Raw genomic sequence first — 15,968 nt, forward strand, 5'->3', positions numbered from 1 at the left:
CCCTATCCTCAGTATAGGACATCAATATCTTATTGGCCGGGGTCCGGCACTCGGCAGTTATCGGTGTCGCCGGCCGGAAGCGCTTACTTGCGTAGCTCAGCCGGGTCTTGATACCGCACATCCGCCTCCTATTGAATTGAAAAGGAGGCCAATGAGTAGTACGCCACAGTGGCTACTACAAGTAGACGGCCAAGCTCCGCAAGTAAGCACTTCCGCCCGCCGGCACCGATAACAGCTGATCGACGGGGATGCTGAGTGCTGAACCACGACCGATCAGACATTGATGGCCTATCCTGAGGATAGGGCATCAATGTAAAAGTAGTGGACAACCTCTCTAAGACTGTGTTCACACGTTGCGGTTTTTTCGCTATAAAACCGCAAAAAAACCGCATACAATAAGCATCCCATCATTTAGAATGAATTCCGGATGTTTTGTGCACATGATGCGTTTTTTTCCGCAAAAAAAACGCATACCGCACAAAATCCGGACATGCTCTATCTTTTTGCGTTTTTTTTGCGGATTTCCCACTCCAAAATGCATTGGGAAGTGTCCGGAAAAAACCGCGTCAAAAACGCGTCAAAACCGTGGCAAAACGCGTCAAAACCGCAGCAAAATTGCGGCAAAAACGCATGCGGTTTTCTTGCAGATTTCATGCAGAAAATGTCCGGAATTCTCAGGAATTTATGCATGAATTCCTGAACGTGTGCACATAGCCTAAGACCCATGGGATTATAGGACCCAAAACACAACCAAAAGACCCAAACAAACTGGTTGTCCCATACATGGTGGCTCAGTGGTTAGCACAGTTGACTTGCAGTGCTGGGGTCCTGGGTTCAAATCTCACCAAGGACAACATCTACAAGGAGTTTGTATGTTCTCCCCGTGTTTGCGTGGGTTTCCTCCAGGTTCTCCGGTTTCCTCCCACACTCCAAAGACATACTGCTAGGGAATCTAGATTGTGAGTCCCGATGGGGACAGTGGTGATGATGTCGTCTGTAAAGTGCTGCGTAATTAATGGCGCTATATAAATAACCATAATAAATAAAATGAACAACGTTCATCACCTTTGTATGATCGTTCATGGTCCGACTGCTGTGTGCATGGAATAGTAGTCTTCGTGTGCGACCATTGCTCCATTCACTCTTTATGCGAACCATGGTCAATATCATTTCCAATTAAAGTGCAGTTTCTAATCAGCTAAAAGAAAACTGAGCAAAAATGCTATAAAATATGGAATATAAAAAAACGCAATGACTAGAAGAGCTCACTCACAGAGCAGGCTAAAAGGAGAAAAAAAGTCGACTCAATCACCGAATCTCAGGCTGTATGCAGCTTTCTTATGGTGTGCACGTTGTTTGATGGAGTTTTTAATTAGATTTGTTGTGCGATTTTTGTCTAAAAAAATATATTTTTTTCCCATTTCTAAAGTAAATCTGATAGATTGATTCTGGACGTTTTTGCAAGCATCATTTCCTAAGACGGAGACAGGGCCAGAGCCCAACATACTACTTTATATTCCCTTCTTTAGCTCTACACTTATTATATGGGCTTTTTTATATTTAAACAAACACATTTTGGAATAAAAATTATTTTTACTACTAGGCTTAATTAAATATGTTGCATATTTGTTTGGCCTTTACAGGCTATTTGTTTCCGTGTACATTGCAGGATAAGTTAATTGAGAATCCATGAGGTGGCAATCTGTAATTCTTTAATCGACTTTTGTTGATCTCCTCTCAGCTGATTTATGACCACCTCAAAGTTCACCATCTTTAAGACTCATCCACAAGACCAATTTTCTCGAACTAGTGCTCTCCACGGTTTCCACAAATGGCACTTGTACCTATGATATTCTATGGGGCCACGTTTTTCCTTAGAGAGGTCAGCGGAAAAAAAAAATTGGAGACTTTCTAAATTGATCCCAATATCATATTAAAATTGGCAATGCCAGTCTATGGGAACATTAAAAAAAAAAAAAAAAATCCGACTGACCTTGGATGACATCCCAGTGCTGTCTGATTTTCATGGACTAACAGACTGGAGTAACTTTTTTTTTTCCACATCCCAGAAAACCGGATCAGACTCTGATCAGACTACTTTTCTCGGATATGGAGAAATCAGTGATGTGAACCTATCCTGGTAATGTATCAGCAGTGAAAAAAAGACAGATAAAAGATTTACAAACTCCCCATCAGAATCAGCTCACCACTTAATACTCACTCTGCAGCCAGCAATGTCCAATCAGCCTGTAAATGCCAAGTTACAATATCTTTAATAAAATCCATTACAAAATTTAATTTTAGCCTGTCATTTTCATGCATTTAAATAAAAAAAATGAATGAACAGTAATTCCCCTACATATTGTGGGTAGAAAAATTGCCCTATCTGTGGTCTAAAGCTTTAAAAAAAAACAGTTTTAAAAACAATATTAAGTGAATCTGAGTGAACGGAGGGAGCTTTCCCATTCATGACCTTCACTTGTTGGCTGCAGCAACTACAGTAATTTGCTCTGGAGGACTGGCACGTTTGTGCACCTTAATTGCTTTTAATGGGCACAGTGTAATACTCCATTTTCCCTGCAGTGCTGCCGCTGGGAGATTGAACTCTTATTATCGTCAGCTTCCCCTGCAAATAATCATTGGAGATCACATCTAAAAAAAAAAACGTTGTCCAAAAAGAACAACCTCTTTAAGTACTGTTACTAGAGCTTTTATCATGATGTTCCAGAATTAAAGAAAATCCTCTGGTGAGATCTATACCATGCAAAGTCGTCGTCCATTCACTTAGAGCCGACACATGAGTTTAGTGCCATTTACTACAGCATTCCTTCGGCTTAAATTCAGCATATGTGACTGCTTGGTAGAATTTGCTTCCATTACGGTCTATAAAGAGCATTTAGGATGGAGGATTACCATGCTGCCGATGCAGGGCACATCTGGATGGCAGGCAGCCAGTGGTAGAAAGCAGCTGCAGACTCGGGCTCTGTGCGGAGTCTTTTCTAATAAACCATTATTTAATGTCACAAGCTTTTGTATCAAGCAGTAAATTCAAATTAGTTTTTTCCCCCACTATGGAATTAAAAAAAAAAAAAAAATAGAATTATAATATTTTTTTTCTTTTATTATAAGACATCTATGAAGGCGTACATAATGTAGAGGCAGCTGCTCAGACGAGTCCTGTCTCTATTCCAATGACCTCCCATTTCAAGAATGATAGGTATTTCCATAAAGTTGATAGATAATGATGTGAAAATCATCTTATCTAAAAATTATCTTGTCTCAACCCCAAAATAATCCATCCACTAGGTCTCTCTCTTTTAAGTGGTTGTTCACTGCCTGTTGTAAAGGACAATCCTTCTACAGCAGCAGAGACATTGAGACATGTCACAGGAAGTGGGAGCAGGCATTTGTCTGTCTGCTCCTGCTCTCCTGTCTGCCACACTGCATGCAGACATAAGCGAGAGCTGGCATTTCATTTTGGGTAGACAAGTGAAGTGCAGAAGACTTCTGGTCATGCACAGTGCTCCTCTCTAAAGCCAGCACACATACACGCAGCTTCAGAAGAATCAACGCAGTGAGGGAAAGAAGTCGCACGCATGCGCGAGGTATGTATAGCGCTGACAATGACGCCGGCGCTTGTAAGATATGTTATCAAGACCACAGGGGCGTGATAACATGCTTGTCTGGGGACACCAACGCCCCATTGACTAGTCAAAGGCCTCATTTACATATCATTAACGGACTTTAGAAATACTTTTTCTAAAGATCTGTTTATGTATGTAATGTAATAAGGGGACAGTTACATATACAGACAAAACTGCTAGTGGTTCTGGGGGAACGGGGGGCCTGACAGCTTCCCTATATACTTCTTCTTCTGATTGTTCCACTCCTGGTTTTGGCTTACAAATGCTGATGTAAAATACTGACCAAATACTGATAGTGTGAACGTGGCCTAAGGGAGAATACCTGACGTCTGAATAAGGCCACGTTCACACGTTTAGCATTAGGTCAGTATTTTACATCAGGATTTGTAAGCCAAAACCAGGAGTGGAACAATCAGAGGAAAAGTATAATAGAAACATATCACAACTTCTATATTTATCACCCACTCCTGGTTTTGGCTTACAAATACTGATGTAAAATACTGACCAAATACTGAACACGTGAATATGGCCTTGCGACAAAAAATGGACAAAGTTTCATTGGTGATTTTCATCAGATTGTTAAAGTTTCATCAGAGTTTGGTCACACATTCATGAGTTGTTCACTGATGAGAAAAAAAGAAAGTTTCTTCACATTTTCCTATCAGTCCATGAAAAATGGACAGTCACACAGATGGCAGCATCCAAGTGAGGTCTGATTTTTTCACAGACTTTCGTTGCTGAGTTTGATCTGATTTTTGGATTAAAATTGGACATGTCTCCGTGATTTTTCACGAATTACTCGGTTCTCAAAAAATCATGGACATGTGACAACGTAATTGAAAAACTGACCTGTGAATGAGCCGTTATTGAGCGCCAATACCAGACACGAACCATGGATAGGCGTGGTGTTGTTTTTGGAAGAAACCAGTCATAGTTTTCCATTCATTTAAAATCTCTGCGAGGAATACGAACGAGTGCAATCTGATTAAAAAAAAGAAAAATCGGACTGCACCCTGACCAATGTTAATCTACAGTGAGCAGTGTCTCTGCTCATCTGCAATTTTTTTCTCAGCTCAGATTGGGATGATTCGCCAATGAAATTCAATGAGTGAGATAAAAAAAATTGCACAGCACTCGAACAAAGCGAGTGCTGTCCGATTTTTACACACCCATGTTCTTTGAAAAGCCGTGTACAGTAAATTCACAGCATGACCTGACAAAATAGAATAGATATCAACACATAGAATAGATATTAACCAACAGAGTGAAAGGGGACAGCTGGGGGCAGATGTTTATAGCCAGGGAAGGGAGTAATACCCTTGGTGATTCTATAAGACGTCCCCATTACTAACCCCATAGTGATATTGTATAAATAAAAAAAAAACACACACACCCACAATAAAGTCCTTTAATTGAAATAATGACAAAGACTCCTGTAATGAACCTACATTTACCAAAAACACGTATACTCACGTCAACGCCCAAGCCACTGAAGCCAATGTCTCCTGTAACAGAATTCAAGTAACAAACAACCATATTCCTCACCTGTTCACCAAGAAGATAATAATTCATTTGTCCCGTGATGTGTCTAGCTCTGCTACATCAAGCTGCATTGTTGCATGATAAAACACAACAATTGATCTTTATTCTGTGTGGTTTTTTTTTATACAATATCACTATGGGGTTAGTAATGGGGGCGTCTAAGGCTATGTGCACACTTTGCAGATTCCACTGCGGATTTTTCCGCAGTGGAATTCCAAAATCCGCAGTGAAAACCCATCGCGGTTTTTACTGCGGATTTATCGCGGTTTTTACTGCATTTTCTTCTGCGGATTTTCATCTGCAGTTTTCTATTGGAGCAGGTGAAAATCCGCAGAAAAGAAGTGACATGCTGCGGAATGTAATCCGCAGCGTTTCCGCGCGGATTTTTCTGCAGCATGTGCACAGCGTTTTTTGTTTCCCATAGGTTTACATTAAAATGTAAACTCATGGGAAACTGCTGCGGATCCGCAGCAGTCAAATCCGCTGCGGATCCGCAGCAAAATCCGCAAAGTGTGAATATAGCCTTATAGACGCCTCTCCATTACTAACCTCTGGGCTTGATGTCACCTGACAATACAAAATTGACATCAACCCCCCAACTATTACCCCACTTGCCACTGCACCAGGGCAAGTGAGCAGAGCGAGGCAAAGTGACAGAATTGGCACATCTTATGGATGCTCCTTTTCTGGGGTGGCTGAGAGCTGATGTTTTAGTCTGAGAGAGGGCCAATATCCAGTGCCCCTTCCTAAGGTATTAATAACAGCCTGCAGCTGTCTGCCTAGCCTTTACTGGTTATTAATCATAAGGTGACCCTACTTCATTTTTTGGGGGTCGGTTCCTCCGTTTTAATAACCAGGAAAGGCTAAGTATACAGCTGTGAGCTGAAATTAATTGTCTGGAAAGCTCTATGGGTGTTTCTCCCTTCCCTGGCTATAAACATCTGCTCTTTTTATATCTTGAAGAATATTTCTTTGGAAAACTGTGTGCAAATTACATAGAGAATTGTTCTATGCAAAAATTCATGTTAAGCTGCATTGGAATCGGATCGCTTTCTAATGAAAATCGGATGTAAATCGGATATTAGGTGTTAAAAATTGAATTGTGTACGCATAAAATCTCATGACACTCATCCAACTTTCTTGGACCAAAATCAGACCGTGTTTTTTTTCGTAGTGAGGGGTATGAGCCCTTAAGGGAATAGTGGTGTTAACCAAGGCAAGAATATAAGCCCCTTTTTAAATTCCTTCTATGAGGCCCGTTCTTATCGATGTGAACTCCTACTAAGATCTCTCCAATTATTTGGATCAAAGTATAATAATTGGGGCTGAATGATATTCTGCTTTTCAGATGCAGTCGCGCCATTCAGGACAGAAAATATAACTACAAATTGCACATTTACAAATAGAGGAAAATTCCATTTCACGCTATGATGCGATACAAATAAGAAATGTGGGAAATTAAAGTTCTCCACATGCCTCCTGCCTAGCAAATACTTATGAAGTGTGTCTGATAATAACATCATACTCTGGAATTGTTTCATATCGTTCCAAAACATAAACTCAGGGACCTCAAGGAGTTTCTGTTTAGAGGATGCAAATGTTACAACGTACATAACTTCTATCACAAAAAAAAACTTTCTAAAATACAAAGTATTAATGGATCAGAAATCAGAGAAGCGTTTTGGCTGAGTTAATACGTACACATTGGGGCTAGTATCTGGAATTGGCCATAGGATGATCTCTCCTGACTCATCATACATCTTTATTTCAATGGGGAGAGAGGAATCTGACGACAGCCATTAGCAGGAATATCTGCCACCAAGGAAGAGCTTGAAGACCCACATACATTGATAGGGCTTATTCACATATCGGTATTTGATCAGAATTATTCATCAGTGTTTGTTTGCCAAAAGTAAGAGTGGAACTTATAGAGAACAACTGGAATTAAAAGATTGACACTTATTCTGGGTTTTGGAGACCCTCCTGGTTTGGGCATACAAAGGCCACATTCACACGTTCAGTATCTGTAAGCCAAAACCAGGAGTGGGTGATAAATACAGAAGTGGTGACGGGTTTCGATTATACTTTTCCTCTGATTGTTCCTCTTCTAGTTTTGTGTTACAAATACTGATGAAAAATACTGATGTCTGAATATAGCCTTAGACTTTTCCAAAGATGGATCAAGAAACTTTTGTAAATTCAGGAGATTTTCATCTAATCAAATTAATCAGATCAGATCGGACAGAAATTGGCCAATACAGCTTGTCTGCCTTTCCACACAGATTTCACCACCACACCAGATAGACCAATCTCAACAGCTGGTCTGAGCCGAGTTGACCATAAGGGTATGTGCACACGCTGAGGATTTTGCTGCGGGTCCGCAGCGGTTTCCCATGAGTTTACAGTATAATGTAAACCTATGGGAAACGAAATCCACAGTGCACATGCTGCGGAAAAAAACGCGCGGAAACGCAGCGGTTTACATTCCGCAGCATGTCAATTCTTTGTGCGGATTCCGCTGCGGGTTTACACAGAAACCGCTATAAATCCGCAGGAAAAAACGCAGCGGTTTTGACCTGTGGATTTATCAAATCCGCTGCGGAAAAATCCGCAGTCCTCACAGATACGTGTGCACATACCCTTAACGTGATAATTACTAATAACAATCTGTTAATTATTATGTCTGCGGAACTAAAAAGGATCAATTCTAACAGGTAAGAATCTGCTCTGTCGGTGGGAATACGCATTTTTCATTCTTCTCCTTCTATTACTAAGGAATGTTACAAAAAGTTATTGGACAGAAATTGATCCACCATTAGTGATGAGCGAACGTGTTCGGATAAGGTGTTATCCATGCTCGGGTACTGACAGAGTTACTTTGGTGCACTCGAAAAATATGTTCGAGTCCCCGCACCTGCATGTCTCACGGCTGTTTGACAGTCGCAACACACGCAGGGATTGCCTAACAAACAGGTCATCCCTGCATGTGTTGTGGCTGTCGAATAGCTGTGAGACATGCAGGTGTGGGGACTCGAACATATTTTTTTAGCACTTGAGCATGCTCAGATAACACCTTATCCGAGCACGTTTGCTCATCACTATCCACAGTCTGTGCACAGATAGAACCATAAATTCAGCTTTCCTACAACTTGTTGATAGAGCAGAGCAGAGGTTGCCGAAATTCATGGCGATAATACAGTGTCACTTATCACAGATGTATCTGCTATCTCTCTACCGTTTATATCTCAGTCCTCAAAAGGCAAATGAAAACCTCCGCTGTGCTACATTTGAATCTAACATTTTTATTTCATGATCTAGCAAAGGTTTCCTTGTCTCATACAAACATCTCTGGGGTATCAATGCATAAAAAAAGTGTAATCGGTCAATGGCTCGTGCAATGCTGATTAATGTAATCCTCTTAAGCCTTGGGTCACACGAGTGCATATTCTGTCATCCGAGAAAATTGGTGCAATTATGCTAATCACACTCTGTCCAGAGTTTGATAAAAGTATGATCCAATTTTCTTGCATGTGGAGAATTAAATAATACAAAAAATATCTTCACCTTCTCCTTTCAGTGTGCCTGTAAGTAGCTGACTGCACTCGGATGCCATCCGAGTGCAGTCCGATGTTTTCCACGGATCCAAAAGAAATTAATGAGCGAGCGCCATACAAATATCTACTCAGTCTGAGAAAAAAAATAAAAATCGGACGTATGCACGGCCCCACAGAACAACATGAGGACGAGTGCCATCCGGCAAAATGACAGGTAGCGCTTGTCCCTTTATTACGGTCGTGTGCACAAGCCCTTCGTGAAATAACGTTTTATGACAAGCTATCGAGATGGTGCGATGTGAGACACGATAACTTTTGCTACAGCGGTACGCTTATTGAATTTATGGACTTAAAACTTGTTCCTATGACTTGTCGCCATGCGGCGTCACACGGAGCATTTTTATTTTAAACGCTACAGCTTTTTAGGCAGTTTTTTGAGAAGCAGATCCAGCAAGAAGAAGTATGTCAAGCAGGCTGTCCACGGATAAAACATGAATGAAAAAAAAAAAACATGGCGCGCGTCAAATAAACGATCGGCGTGTTAAATCGATAGATGTATCGCACCGAACAACCGCATGGAACTTGTTACATCTCTAATATTCCACAGCTGCTCAATAAACTGCAAGGAAAACTGAGACAAGTATTTATTTCATATTTATCATTTATGTATAATAATAAATCATAAAATAAACTGCAAGAAAAACGGAGACAAGTTTTTCGAAAAACATCCGCAGTCTTCGAGTTGACATAATTCAATAGGTTTAGTTCCAATCGTATGGAGAAAAAACATTGAATAAACTAAAGCCTGAAAAGGCAAGCATTCGACAAACTCGGTTCTTCTGTAAAATGATGAAAAGAACTAATGTGAATTATTGTAATTAAGTCATCCGGAACATTTAATCACCTCTTTTTAGGTAATAAGTTATCCGGTATACTTTCTGCAAAAAAAAAAAAAAAATCCACATTGTGCCCATGAATGGCTGTCGGTTCCCGATACATTTTCATTCCATTGAAACTGTTTAGGATAAATCACCGACATTTCAGAACTTTTTACGAGACGCCACACTAGTTAAATTTCTTACTTTTTTTTTTTTCGCAAACCATCTGTCGTCGTGTCTTTAAACAGATTAGCATGTATCGACTTATCAAAGGCAATAAAAGTCTGTTGTATCATCAAATCTGTCCTGATTCTGCCCGGTATCCCAGCCTGACCTCATTCCTCTCCGCGGTGTCTGCACACACATGGCTTACAGATCTGACACATAGGGTTTGCACTCGGAGGATTAGCATTGAGAATGTAAGTTGCAGCCATATACTTACCTACGAGTCGCTCTTGCGCATGGTGTCTTGTATGAAGAGATGCAAAGAAAATTGAGATTTCCCGGGTGCGAAAAGTTGCTCGGGTCCTAGTAGACAGCCGGGGTCAGCGGTGGGGATCACAGAATGTTGGTGGTGTGCTAGATGTGCACAGCAGCCAAGCTCTGGAGGTTTACAGCTGCACCAGATAGGAGGGAAGGCTTATGTCAGAGGGAGCAGGCTGCAGTACAATGGGAGCTGAGGAGGTATAGGGCGAGAGGAGGGGGAGGTCCTGTGTCCTTACGATGGGACCATGACCCATTAGGGAGCATCTCCGCTCTGATCGCTTTGGCTTGATTTTTTTTTTATGTAATGTACATAGGGAGCAATTAACGACTACGGTAAGATATTTCGAGGAAGAACAGTTTAATCAAATTTGGGAGATTTCATTGAATGGGTTGAGTATCACAATTCTTGGTATTTGCTCACACAGGTTTAGTTGACTAGGATTTTAGCACAAACTTTTCTCCAAAATCCAATAAAAAAAAAACCCTTAAAATACTGTTTAAAGGGAACCTGACTGCTGTTACATGCAACCCCGACCCTTGGGGCTCCATGATTACAGTTCGACTTTGAAACGCAGCGTATTAGAGGGAAACTCTTTAAAAGCTGGCGGGAGACTGTTTTAGTGTTCGGAGGTCCGGAAGAAGCGAAAGAGAGCAAAAGAGACCTAACCCCCAACCCCTACTACGACCATTTTACAGCCCTTCTACAGCACCAAAGTTCAGGTCACCATTGACTTTTTTAGGGTTCGGGTAGAGTTTTGCCACACGAACCGAACTTTGGACAAACGTTCGGTTGAACCCGGCGAACACGAACATCCATGGGTTCGCTCATTCCTACTGATGGCTTCTGTCCACTGCCAATGACTCACAGGTCTCTCCTATATACACAGTATATGCAGGGAGAGACCTGTCACTCAAGAAAAGCGGGTGGGGAGTAAGTGCTGGGGACCCGCCTTCCTGACTCGTCTTCCCTTCAGCTTGGTGCCCAGGGAGGGAAACCCCGCAGCATTTCAGAGTCAAACATACCTGGCTGAGATCCTGCAGCCAGTGCCTGATGCATCCTGCCTGTGGATCGGGCAGCACGTGTCAGCTGTCAGGTGCCATTGAAATCGATAATCTCCTTATTGATGTTAACGGAACACAACCCATAGTGCACAATGTGTCAATTTATCCATGGTTTTTTCAGCATTTAATAAAAACAACATGTCCGTTCTTTGTGTTTCAGCCTTGAAATGGCTATAACTTTGCCCAGCGAATTCACAAATTGTGAAAAAAACAGTACGAGACACATTATAGAAGAATGTTCCTATCAAAATCAACAGAAAGCATTTAAATAGTACTTTACAAGTTATTTATGTGGACTTATGTGTTCCAGAATTCTTTAAAGGGAATCTGCCAGGTGTTTTTTCATAGGATACTAATAGTATCCAGAACTAGAGCTTGGGCAGCCCTTTCAGAATATGTAAGGTTTATTGCTGTACCTTGTCACATAAGCTCCAGATAATTCAGAGACGTCGGCTAGACAAGCGTAAGTAAATCAAAAGTAAATATTCTGTATACCCCTACCCACGCCCATAATCCCTCTCACACCTCTGTGCCGGTATAGCATAAACTCGCAGAAATGTCGGAAGGATTATGGATACTATTAGTATGCTATGAAAAAAATCACCTGCCAGATTAAGGCCGGCGTCACACTTGCGAGTTTTACGGACGTAAGAGCGCAGAAACTACGTCCGTAAAACTCGCAAAAAATACGGCACAATTATTCTCTATGCCCCTGCTCCTATCTGCCGTATTTTACTGATCAGTATTATACGGCTTTCTACGGCCGTACAAAATCGCAGCATGCTGCGTTTGTCACTGTACTGCGCAAGAAATACGCCAATGAAAGTCTATGGAAGCGTGAAAAATACGGATTACACACGGAGAAGCAGTGTGACTTGCGAGAAATACGCAGCGCTGTTAGAGAGAAAAGCCGGCAATTCAGTGCGGTGTACAGTAAAATCACACTGACAGCTTACAGTAGAATAGGTAGAATAAATGTGTACACATAGAATAGGTATATATATATATATATATATGTCAGTGAGACACATATATGTATATATATTAATATTTATTCCAGCGCTATACAGCTTGAAAGCCGGTAATTCAATTACCGGCTTTTTCTTTCTCCTTCCTAAACCCGACATGATTTGAGACATGGTTTACATACAGTAAACCATGTCTTCTCTCCATTTTTTTTGCAGATTCCACACTACTAATGTCAGTAGTGTGTTTCTGCAAAATTTGGCCTTTCTATCTACTAAATTAAAGGGTTAAATGGCGGAAAAAATTGGCGTGGGCTCCCGCGCAATTTTCTCCGCCAGAGTAGTAAAGCCAGTTACTGAGGGCAGATATTAATAGCCTGGAGAGGGTCCATGGTTATTGGCCCCCCCCTGGCTAAAAACATCTGCCCCCAGCCACCCCAGAAAAGCCACATCTGGAAGATGCACCTATTCTGGCACTTGGCCACTCTCTTCCCATTCCCGTGTAGCGGTGGGATATGGGGTAATGAAGGGTTAATGCCACCTTGCTATTGTAAGGTGACATTAAGCCTAATTAATAATGGAGAGGCGTCAATTATGACACCTATCCATTATTAATCCAAATGAATGAAAGGGTTAAAAAAAACACACACATTATTAAAAATTATTTTAATGAAATAAAACCAAAGGTTGTTGTAATATTTTATTTAACGCCCAATCCAATCACTGAAGACCCTCGTTCTGTGAAAGAAAAAACATAATAAACCAACAATATACTTACCTTCCGCAGATCTGTAAAGTCCAACGATGTAAATCCTTCTGAAGGGGTTAAAACATTTTGCAGCAAGGAGTTCCGCTAATGCAGGCTGCTCCTTGCTGCAAAACCCCGGGGAATTAAGCTAAAAATAGGTCACTGATCTATATTTAGCTTCATTTGCGGTGAGGCGCCCTCTGCTGGCTGTTCATAGATCGTGGGAACTTACCTAGAAAGCTCCCAGGCTACAATAGCAAGGTGGCATTAACCCTTCATTACCCCATATCCCACCGCTACACGGGAATGGGAAGAGAGTGGCCAAGTGCCAGAATAGGCGCATCTTCCAGATGTGCCTTTTTTGGGGTGGCAGATATTTTTAGCCAGGGGGGGCCAATAACCATGGACCCTCTCCAGGCTATTAATATCTGCCCTCAGTCACTGGCTTTACTACTCTGGCGGAGAAAATTGCGCGGGAGCCCACGCCAATTTTTTCCGCCATTTAACCCTTTATTTTAAGAGCTAGAATGGCCAAATTTTGCAGATACACACTACTAACATTAGTAGTGTGGATTATGCAAAAAAAATGGTGATATGAGATGGTTTACTGTATGTAAACCAGGTCTCATATCATGTTGGGTTTTAGGAAGGAGAAAGCAAAAGCCGGTAATTGAATTACCGGCTTTTTGCTATATCGCGGCTGTATGAAGTAATAATATATATACATATATGTGTCTACTGACATATATATATATATATACAGTGGGGCAAAAAAGTATTTAGTCAGTCAGCAATAGTGCAAGTTCCACCACTTAAAAAGATGAGAGGCGTCTGTAATTTACATCATAGGTAGACCTCAACTATGGGAGACAAACTGAGAAAAAAAAATCCAGAAAATCACATTGTCTGTTTTTTTAAGATTTTATTTGCATATTATGGTGGAAAATAAGTATTTGGTCAGAAACAAAATTTCATCTCAATACTTTGTAATATATCCTTTGTTGGCAATGACAGAGGTCAAACGTTTTCTGTAAGTCTTCACAAGGTTGCCACACACTGTTGTTGGTATGTTGGCCCATTCCTCCATGCAGATCTCCTCTAGAGCAGTAATGTTTTTGGCTTTTCGCTTGGCAACACGGACTTTCAACTCCCTCCAAAGGTTTTCTATAGGGTTGAGATCTGGAGACTGGCTAGGCCACTCCAGGACCTTGAAATGCTTCTTACGAAGCCACTCCTTCGTTGCCCTGGCGGTGTGCTTTGGATCATTGTCATGTTGAAAGACCCAGCCACGTTTCATCTTCAATGCCCTTGCTGATGGAAGGAGGTTTGCACTCAAAATCTCACGATACATGGCCCCATTTATTCTTTCATGTACCCAGATCAGTCGTCCTGGCTCCTTTGCAGAGAAACAGCCCCAAAGCATGATGTTTCCACCACCATGCTTTACAGTAGGTATGGTGTTTGATGGATGCAACTCAGTATTCTTTTTCCTCCAAACACGACAAGTTGTGTTTCTACCAAACAGTTCCAGTTTGGTTTCATCAGACCATAGGACATTCTCCCAAAACTCCTCTGGATCATCCAAATGCTCTCTAGCAAACTTCAGACGGGCCCAGACATGTACTGGCTTAAGCAGTGGGACACGTCTGGCACTGCAGGATCTGAGTCCATGGTGGCGTAGTGTGTTACTTATGGTAGGCCTTGTTACATTGGTCCCAGCTCTCTGCAGTTCATTCACTAGGTCCCCCCGCGTGGTTCTGGGATTTTTGCTCACCGTTCTTGTGATCATTCTGACCCCACGGGGTGGGATTTTGCGTGGAGCCCCAGATCGAGGGAGATTATCAGTGGTCTTGCATGTCTTCCATTTTCTAATTATTGCTCCCTCTGTTGATTTCTTCACTCCAAGCTGGTTGGCTATTGCAGATTCAGTCTTCCCAGCCTGGTGCAGGGCTACAATTTTGTTTCTGGTGTCCTTTGACAGCTCTTTGGTCTTCACCATAGTGGAGTTTGGAGTCAGACTGTTTGAGGGTGTGCACAGGTGTCTTTTTATACTGATAACAAGTTTAAACAGGTGCCATTACTACAGGTAATGAGTGGAGGAAAGAGGAGACTCTTAAAGAAGAAGTTACAGGTCTGTGAGAGCCAGAAATCTTGATTGTTTGTTTCTGACCAAATACTTATTTTCCACCATAATATGCAAATAAAATGTTAAAAAAACAGACAATGTGATTTTCTGGATTTTTTTTTCTCAGTTTGTCTCCCATAGTTGAGGTCTACCTATGATGTAAATTACAGACGCCTCTCATCTTTTTAAGTGGTGGAACTTGCACTATTGCTGACTGACTAAATACTTTTTTGCCCCACTGTATATATATATATATATATATATATATATATAGACAGGATATATGTTTTTATTTATTTTTAAACACATGGATCCCTTGTATAGGCGTATGTCGGTTTGGCAAGCCTGCGATAAAACTACGCAGTACGGATGCCATACGGATTACATACGGAGGATGCCATGCGCAAAAAACGGTGACACACCCTGCCTACGGAGGAGCTACGGACCACTATTTTCGGGACTTTTCAGCGTATTACGGCCGTAATATACGGACCGTATTTGCATACGCTGTGTGTGACGCCGGCCTCATAGTTAAGTATGTAATTAAAACAATAGTTATTCTTTAGATCAGGGGTGGGGAACCTCAGGCCCCAGGGCCATTTACAGCCTTCGATGACCTTTTATCAGGCCCCCGAGCAGATTCTGAGGGACCGCATTCTTGGGCAGGGAGGTGTAATTTGATTACAACCAACTCATTAAAGGGAATCTGTCACCTACTTTTTCGTATATAAGCTGCGGCCACTGCCATTGGGGCTTATCTACAGCATTCTGGAATGCTGTAGATAAGCCCCCGATGTATCCTGAAAGATGAGAAAAAGAGGTTATATTATACTCACCCAGGGGCGGTCCCCCTGCGGTTCTGGTCCGATGGGCATCGCGGTCCAGTCCGGGGCCTCCCATCTTCATACGATGACGTCCTCTTCTTGTATTCATGCTGTGGCTCCGGCGCAGGCGTACTTTATGT

At 41.7% G+C, this 15,968-nt stretch overlaps 1 protein-coding gene across 1 annotated transcript in view; it reads right to left on the bottom strand.

Moving 5' to 3' along the window:
- The window catches only part of LOC138667803 (gamma-aminobutyric acid receptor subunit pi-like), a 196,376-nt gene extending 186,087 nt beyond the window's left edge, over nt 1-10,289 (bottom strand). The window contains exon 1 of the mRNA XM_069755894.1: nt 10,061-10,289. The gene's annotated coding sequence lies outside the window, so the exon portion shown is untranslated. The remainder of the gene's footprint in view (nt 1-10,060) is intronic.
- Nucleotides 10,290-15,968: the final 5,679 nt, after the last annotated feature.

Source organism: Ranitomeya imitator, chromosome 2, assembly GCF_032444005.1.
Source record: "Ranitomeya imitator isolate aRanImi1 chromosome 2, aRanImi1.pri, whole genome shotgun sequence".
Taxonomy (NCBI): Eukaryota; Metazoa; Chordata; class Amphibia; order Anura; family Dendrobatidae; genus Ranitomeya; species Ranitomeya imitator.